This window comes from Andrographis paniculata, unplaced genomic scaffold, assembly GCF_009805555.1.
Source record: "Andrographis paniculata isolate CXL003 unplaced genomic scaffold, ASM980555v1 Contig57END, whole genome shotgun sequence".
NCBI lineage: Eukaryota > Viridiplantae > Streptophyta > Magnoliopsida > Lamiales > Acanthaceae > Andrographis > Andrographis paniculata.
Genome location: NW_026137592.1, coordinates 3,962,204 through 3,970,915, shown reverse-complemented (window position 1 = coordinate 3,970,915; position 8,712 = coordinate 3,962,204). Strand labels below are relative to the sequence as shown.

The window sequence follows — 8,712 nt, the reverse complement described above, 5'->3', positions numbered from 1 at the left end:
TAACTCTCATCAACCATGCAAAAACTAAATGAAACTATATACAAATTTCAAATTTAAACAGAGTCTAACAAACAATATACATTATAATATGAACAAGATGTATTTAGCAATGATGGCGATCCCAAAGAAGATCACATGTTAAAATTATAATTCACAAATAATTACATCTATCTCCATCCAATATTTTCATGCGAAATTGATACCATACCCCCAAGAACAACTAAATTTAAACATAAAAAAGTAATTGCATTAATGAAAAAAGAAAATATATATAATATATATAAAAACTAGGTGATACATGCCTTTCGCACAAAAGCATTAAATTTGGTACACAAGAACTACATTTTGATATTGTTTCATTAGGTATCTCTTTAAATTAAACACCCAATAAAGTTGGTACTTGAAGTACCTATTGATCTCATGCATAATAATCCAATAATAATCACAGACATCATGGAACTCAATTCTCTTATTTGATCGCAGCAGCCAAAGAATTTATGTTGCTAGCTATCTGTTCGGAATAATCACTTCAATTGAAGGCATATAACCCATTGGCAAGGCACCAAATAACGATGCCTGCTGCATGGAATCAATATTTGGCACATTAGAGGCCAACGACCATGCCTTTTGTGCCCTCTGAGCCTGTCTTTCCTTCTCTGTATCTGCCCACTTGACCACCAAAGGTATAGTCGAACCCTATTGCAGAAGCTATCAACATTAATGTTTGACATTTCCAATTTAACACAATGCATTTATTCAGTGGGATGGTGAAATCAAATAAGCAAACCAACAGCAAAAAGGATTCATCATATAAACAAAAATATGGGGTCTAGAGAAGGAGATGGAGAAAGAATGCATCTATAAAATAGTCCACTGGTTTAGACTAATAAATTTCTCACATAGAGACACACAAACAGGAATTGAGTAACATTCAGAACCAAATTCCAACTCTTAATAACAAATTTCACCATAAGCAAATGTCCATTTAATGGGTTTTTTTAACATCAAGGCTCAAATTTATGCCTTATGAATAATAGAAAATCGACTACTTATGATAGCATTGATGAGTTAAAATCAGTCTTTCTGGATCTTAAATCCAAAATTTTAACTAAAACAGTACTACTAAGTTTGATAAATGGAGATTCATGTGGTGAAAATTAACACTACAAGAGTATATACACAACACACCAATTCGAAAAAGATTATTGTTTACGCACATCCATGCTATGCTTTCCGTTGAGGACTTCTATAGCTGCCAGTGCTTGATCTTTTGTCTCAAATTTCAAAAAAGCACAACCTACAAAAACTAATTTGTTAGATCAGAAGTTATAAGAATATATAAAATCGCATCACTCAACAATCATGCGAAAATCTGTTATATGAGAATTTAAACCACTCACATTTGCTTGTTTGCGGGGAAACTCTAAGAATTCAAAAATCTGTTATGGTTTCAGACTCCAAAAATATAGCAAATATCTCATCATCAGAAACGTTTTTTGGTAAGCATTCCAACAAAGAGTTTGTGCTCTGCATTTTGTTTTGGAACATAAATTGGATGCAAATACAACAAAAAGAAAGCAATCAGTATTACAGAGTAAAGACAAATGAAATATAATCGAAGTGAAGGCAGGTACAAATGGGAACTCGAGTAATATCATATACATTGATGAGAAAATGTTACCTTAACATCAGATAAAGAGGAAAAAACATATATAGAACTAATAAAATTGTTTACATAAATATAAACTCTGAGAGGTAAAGTGTCATCAGAGTGCATAAATATACACTATTAGATACAATTGTTTGTTGGCCGCTACACTTCCATAATCAAAATTGGTTATAGAACTAATTAAATTGAAAATGGCCAATACATGGAACGAAAGCATTAAGCTCCATTTATTTACCTTTTCATCATCTAAAATCTCCACCATGGCAAGATTTGGACACCATGTGCATGCCATACACACACAATGTATGAATTAGAATGCAAAATTTTGTTCCAGTACATTAGATAAAAGTTCCGTTCTAGAATTTCAATGAAAAAACTGAAGGATTTTAATCTCTAATACTTCTTCCTTATGATACATATCTCAGTCAGTTCTGCATCTTTAATTAGAAGTTTCTTAAAATATATCTTTTCCGAAGAAAATTTAGTACACACAATAGTTTCTGCCACGGAGCTGAGTAGCCTCGTATGCCAATCTTAGGTCCAAATGGAAAATAAGATAAAATAAGCATATGCTTAATTTAATGAGTTTTGAAAGGGATCAGAACCTGCAGATGTCTTTCAATTTTTCCGCCATAACAATTACAATATTAAGCTAAGACATGTTATCATATCTTCATCAAAGAAATGCTCAATGTTTCACTTGTACAAAGTTATATAGCATAGTTCTGATGCTTCAAATCTTCATGATTAATTAAGAAATAGAACAAAGAAATTTGCAAGAGGGACAATAGCATATAAAAAATTGTTGTTGACTAGAACTATAAAACATGTAAGCATTAGCTTGAAGGTGCGATAGTCTTATCCTTAAGATAAAATAAACAAACAAATAAAGGTTACAAGGAACTGACAACCATATTCATCAGATGTAAGGTCACCCAACTATAGGAACCTTCAAAATACCGAGCTGCCTCAATAACAGAGCAAATCTGGCCTCGAGTGAAAATCAAACACAAAATCCCCAAACTGAGAACAACAATTTTTTTTTTTTTTTACTCTATGCTCTTTGAAAACTACAAAAAAATCTCCCAACAATAAACTTTAACCTAACATAAGGTTAAGGATTGACCTTACAAACCCTCCGACAAAAACACAGAAGAGGAAAATGAAATTGCTCACCTACGCCGCTGGAGAGCCGCAACTGCTGCTGAAACTTCTACCGAGAAAAATTAAGCTTTCAAAGTCCCTAAATGTGGTGATAAAAACTTGAGAAACAATCAAAATCGATGTAAACGGGTGAGGGAGAGTGGCTGCGGGATGGGTGTGTTTGCGTCGGTGGGGAAGTGGGTTGCCGATGATGTGATTTGAGGAAGCTATTGGGATGATAAATATTTGTTGGTTATGATGGAATAAATATCCATTGTACAATTCCTTGAAAAACTGCAACGGATCTGATTATTCGTCGTATACAATTTAGTATAATTATATATTTTGTGATGGAATAATTTGTTTTTGCAAATTCCGTTGCTAAAATTGCAATAGTTTAAATATTTGGTTGTCTAATTAGTAGTTATTTTGCAACATAATCAATTTCTTTGTAAATTCCGTTGTTGAATTACAATTTCTTGTTTCTGTCTTAATATTTCATGCAAAAATTGTTAATTACAACGGATTATATTTATCATTGTAATTTCAATTGCAATGCTGCGACGGAATGTAAACCCTTGCAGAATTCAATCGGAATTTGCAATTTTTTTTTTGTAGTATGTATTAATGATTGTTAGTTTAAAATTTTATATTTTATTATTGCAAATTTTTGTTGATATATTTATTTATTTTAATTATATTAATTTGTCCACCCACAAAATTTTAAATCCTAAGTCTGCCGCTGCTTTCTACAATAAAAATAAAATTTGAGGGTTAGTATTTAGTATTGTGTGCCGGTGGTGGTGGATAGATGCATGAATATAGATGATGACGTCGTATGTAGTCACTATTTGTGTTTTTGCTCGGCTAAGGAAACGTGGCCAATTACAACATCATAATAATAATAATAATATATTAAAGTAGGTTTCATTTATATTAATTGAATGATAGTGAAAGAGGAGCTAGGGCCTAGGAGTCGCAAGTCCACCACTAATCATGTTTGACTTGAAATTACATATTAGCCCTTTTCGTATACTAGCTTGGAGTCGCAAGTCCACCACTAATCATGTTTGACGTGAAATTACATATTAGCCCTTTTCGTATACTCCTATCTTGCTTTTATTTATTTATTTATTTATTTTACAACTATATATATATTATATAGAACTAGACACATATACTTCGTCTTCCATAGAGTATTCAAATTATTATAAAAACAAAAATTTAAAATGATTATAATTAATAAGTAATTGGAAAATATATTGATAAAAAATAATTATAATATAAAACAAGTAATTATATACTATGACTAGAATAATTAAATAATTTAATTAAGATTATAAAATTATAAATTATAAAATTTAAAATATGATTAAAATGTATAATTATTTTTCGAATTGATACATTTCTATTTTGGACAATACTTACTAAATCAATATATTGTATTGTAAATATTGTAAATATTTTTATCTGTAATTAAAACTCTAATTTTTTTTTAAAATAAAACTAGTTTATATTAATGATAAATGAATATACGTAATTTTTTTATTTACTTGTATTTATATTGCACATATTTTTTTATTGTGATATAACTTTTAAAATATTTAAATATATATTCTAATATTTTTACTCATATATATTAAATTTATTTTAAAAGTACAAATATTATTAATAATATAAAAAATAATAAAACAATAATAACATACTCTTATTAACTAATTACAATATATATTAGAACATACACACATAAATGTTGCGAAAAGACAACCAAATACACCTTCATACTTTCCTTTTTACGAAGTATAATTAGGGTTGAAAAAATATGTAAAGAAATACTTTCATTCGTCTAAAAAAAAATTGTCTTATTTTACTATTTTTGTCCATTCCAAAATAATTTTCATGTTTCATTATTTAGTAACCATGATCTTCACTATATAATAAAATTATTCATATTTTTCAAAATTACCCATAATTATTATTTTAATCTATTTTTTTTTAATACTTCATAAAGTATGGACAATTATTTATATGATAGTTTATATTCACTTTCAATTTAATATTATTATTCCTTAAATTTTATTTTTACTCCCAATCATATACCTCTTTTTTGGGACGGTGAGAGTATAATATATCAGCCATACAATACAAAACATATCATATTTCTCATACAATACATTTTGATATGGTGTCTTACTATGTCATAGATCTTCGATACGATAATAATATATAATTTTGTATATCATAGTCTATCACAATTGCACCAAAATTCGGATTATACTATGATATTGATATATATTAGAATTTTGTACATATCAGTATTACGCTATATACGAGTATATCGAATAAAATTAAATAATAAAATAAAAATAAATAAAAGAATTTATATATTCCCTCCGTCTACAAACTAACATCATACTTTCCTATTTGGAATGTTCAACAATTATTGTGTTCTTTCTATTTTCATACACAAAATTTACTCTTTTACCTTTACTTTATTTACTATTTCATTTTCTATACATATAAGATTAAGGGCAAATTCGTTATTTTATAACAAAAACCCTAATTGCCTAAAAATACGTGAAAATATCAAATAGGACATTAAAAAATAGACGGAGAGAGTATTCATTTTGTTATTTTTAAATTTGGTTATTTTCTATATTTTTAGTTATTTTTGATATTTTAGTATGTTTAGTATACCATTAATTTCGATGCATTCATTTTTAGTACGGTGTACCAATTTGACATTCTAGTATACCAAGAAATTAGTATGGTATGTCAAAAAATCAAGTTGGTATCAATACAAAAAGTATTTATATTATAACTTTCAATATATCGAAAATTGATATTATGCATAATTCAGTTTAATACCAAAATATAATTTTTTATTTTTATTTTTTTATACTAATACTTTCAATACATCATATAGTATAATGTAAAATCTACGGTATATCTTATCCTCGCACCACTAAGAATAATACATATGTATTTATAATGTACACATAATATATATGTAATTTGTGTAATGCATTTAATTTGTCAAAATTGTCTTTATATATGCTTTCATATATGTATATATATATATATATGAATAAGACTCATCACCACATCCACAAACTTCTTTTTATGTAATTTTCTTTACACACTCACGTACAGTCTGGGGCGGAAGTACACGGGCCAGGGGTCAACTGACCTCAGTCCCCAAAATATATGTATTTTTTTTATATAAAAAATAATAAAATTATGTATTTTAAAGTAATTTGTTCTTTTTAATTTTTTTATTTTGTAATATAAAAAATTATAAATTATACTTTTAATCTTTAAATTTTATTTTTTTATAGTAAAAACAGATTATATCTTACGTAATTTTGTTGAAATTTTTTTCTAAAATATTTAAATTTTCCAATTTTTCATTTCTTGTCAAGATGTACGAAGAATAAAAAAAAACCACATTGAATCGATAAAAAGAAAAAAAAAATTGATTTTGTCCCCCCCGAACTTCTATTGTTCATTCCGTCACTGCATACAATACTAACTATAGGACGGCGCTTAAGGTGTTGATTTATTCAATTCAACACCTAATTTAAGTTAATTAACACTTCAACTGTAGTGAGACAATACTCTAACCGCAAGACATGTTGCATTTTAACTGTAGGCAACAATATAAGATTGTACAAATATATTTAGGGGATGTATTCAATTGGGATTTTTATGGATTTTTTTTGGATTTTAAAAAGTTTATGAATTTATGTGGATTTAGAAAATCCACGGAGTCTACATTGAGTTTGATGGATTTTAGTAATTGATTTATATGTATTTCTACAGATTTGATTGAATTCGATTGAATTCTTTATAGATTTATATGGATTTTGTAGGATTGTAAAATAATTTTTTTATGAATATATATTAATTATATAAATTTATATCAAACAACAAATTCTATAAATATATTAATAAAATAATATTTAATATTAATAAATAAGTATATAAGTATTAATAATATAGAAATATTGTAGCATTTGTAATACTACTATATTCTAGATTATTAATTTTAATTTTATACTTTTAGTATTATATTATCATTCAATCTAGAAAATTAGTTTTATATTTCTTTATTAGTTATTATTATTATTTATATATAACTTTTTTACATAAAGAGTAAATACATATATAAATAAAATAAAAAATATAATTTACAATTTTTTAAAAAAATATTAAAAAATAATAAATAAATAAAAATTAACCGTTCAACAAAAAATATATATTTAAATATCTATTTCATTGTTATCGTAATGATAATATAGCGTATTCGATAATTGAAAAGAAAAGACCACAGTAATATATATTTATTGTGATAATAATATTTTTTAAAATTGTATTTATAATATAAAAATATATATTTAAAAAAAATTCATAATAATTTGCTAATATATTTTAGTTTTAAATTATCATTTTTATTAAAAATTATAATAATAAAAATAATAAATATTATCATATTATTGATCACATATACAACAACAACAATAATAATAATAATAATAATAATTTTAAGAATCCATCAAAATCTGTCATGATGAGGAGAGATTCTTTCTTATATAAAATTTTCACAATTTTTCATTAAAATCTATAGATTGTTGAATATGTCAAGATTTTAAAAATTTATATTGAATACCTCAAAATTTTAAAAGTCTTGATTGAATATACCAGATTTTGAAAGTTCAATAAAATCATACAAAATCTATATTGAATATATCCCGTTAGTGTATTGAAATCAATAATATATTATATTATATATTGTATCATTATGTGCTGTCATTTATGCGCCTTCCTTTATATATATTTACAAACTAAATCATAATAGAAGCATAAGCACGAGCTATGGATACATATTTACAAATTCATTCATGTCTAATATTATACGCATTCACAAGTATGTGTCTATGTTACGTATCAATACACAATGTAGATGTGTTAATGATGTTGATGCTTTCATTAAAAGGCCTTTGTTGTGTAGGTATAGGACAAAAGACATGGTTAAATCTCAATCATAAAATTGCCAACCCTAACTCCTATACACACATAGATATATATATATATATATATTAACAAGGAAATATACTTTCTCCATCCCAAATAAGGTGCAATATTTACTTTTGGCACGAATTTTTAGGTGAGTAGTATTAAGTATGATAATTTAGAAATTAGATGATGTGATGGAGAGAGAAATATATATTTTATTTTTTTATCTGGATGATGTGGGGTATAAAGTGTCGGGTAGAGATTAAGTATAATTAATTATTTCCTATTTTGAAAATGTTGCAGGGTGTTTGAGACATACCAAAAAAAAATATTGCAGAGTGTTTGGGTGGGAGGGAGTATAAAACTTCACTGTCTACATTAATTTGTTATAGTTGCACTAGCATATTTCATACATATTTACTTATCTCATATGCATATTTACATACGAACACATATGCATACATTTCTATACATGTAGAAGTCTAAATGTAATATAGGATAAAATATATTTTTGGTCTATTTTATACAATTATGCTCAGTCACATTATCTACATTCTGCTGCACGTGGATCTTAGTATATTAATATTTTATAGGTAATAGTACAATAAAAAGATAAAAAAAAAAATTATTTTGATTTTAACTTATTTATTTTTTAATGACATTGTTTGTAATAGTGTAAAAAAATAAGGATATTTTTTATTAAAAGAAAAAATATTGTTACTATAAAAAAAATAGATATATTAAAGTGGGACAAACTGAAATGACAAAACGGTTACATTTGTGGTGGGCGGATAGAGTATATATGAGTAGGGGTGGGCAAAAAAATCGAATTGAATCGCCGAACTGAAAATCGAATAGAATTTTTAGTTAATCGACCAAATTCG

At 26.2% G+C, this 8,712-nt stretch overlaps 1 long non-coding RNA gene across 1 annotated transcript; it reads right to left on the bottom strand.

The window, feature by feature from the left end:
• Nucleotides 1-252: 252 nt before the first annotated feature.
• LOC127257319 (uncharacterized) lies at nt 253-3,034 on the bottom strand. The gene is made up of 4 exons (XR_007839957.1): nt 2,846-3,034; nt 1,401-1,527; nt 1,218-1,297; nt 253-696 (listed from the first exon to the last, which is right to left on the bottom strand). It is a non-coding gene; the product is annotated as an uncharacterized LOC127257319 (long non-coding RNA).
• Between the last annotated feature and the right edge of the window lie 5,678 nt (nt 3,035-8,712).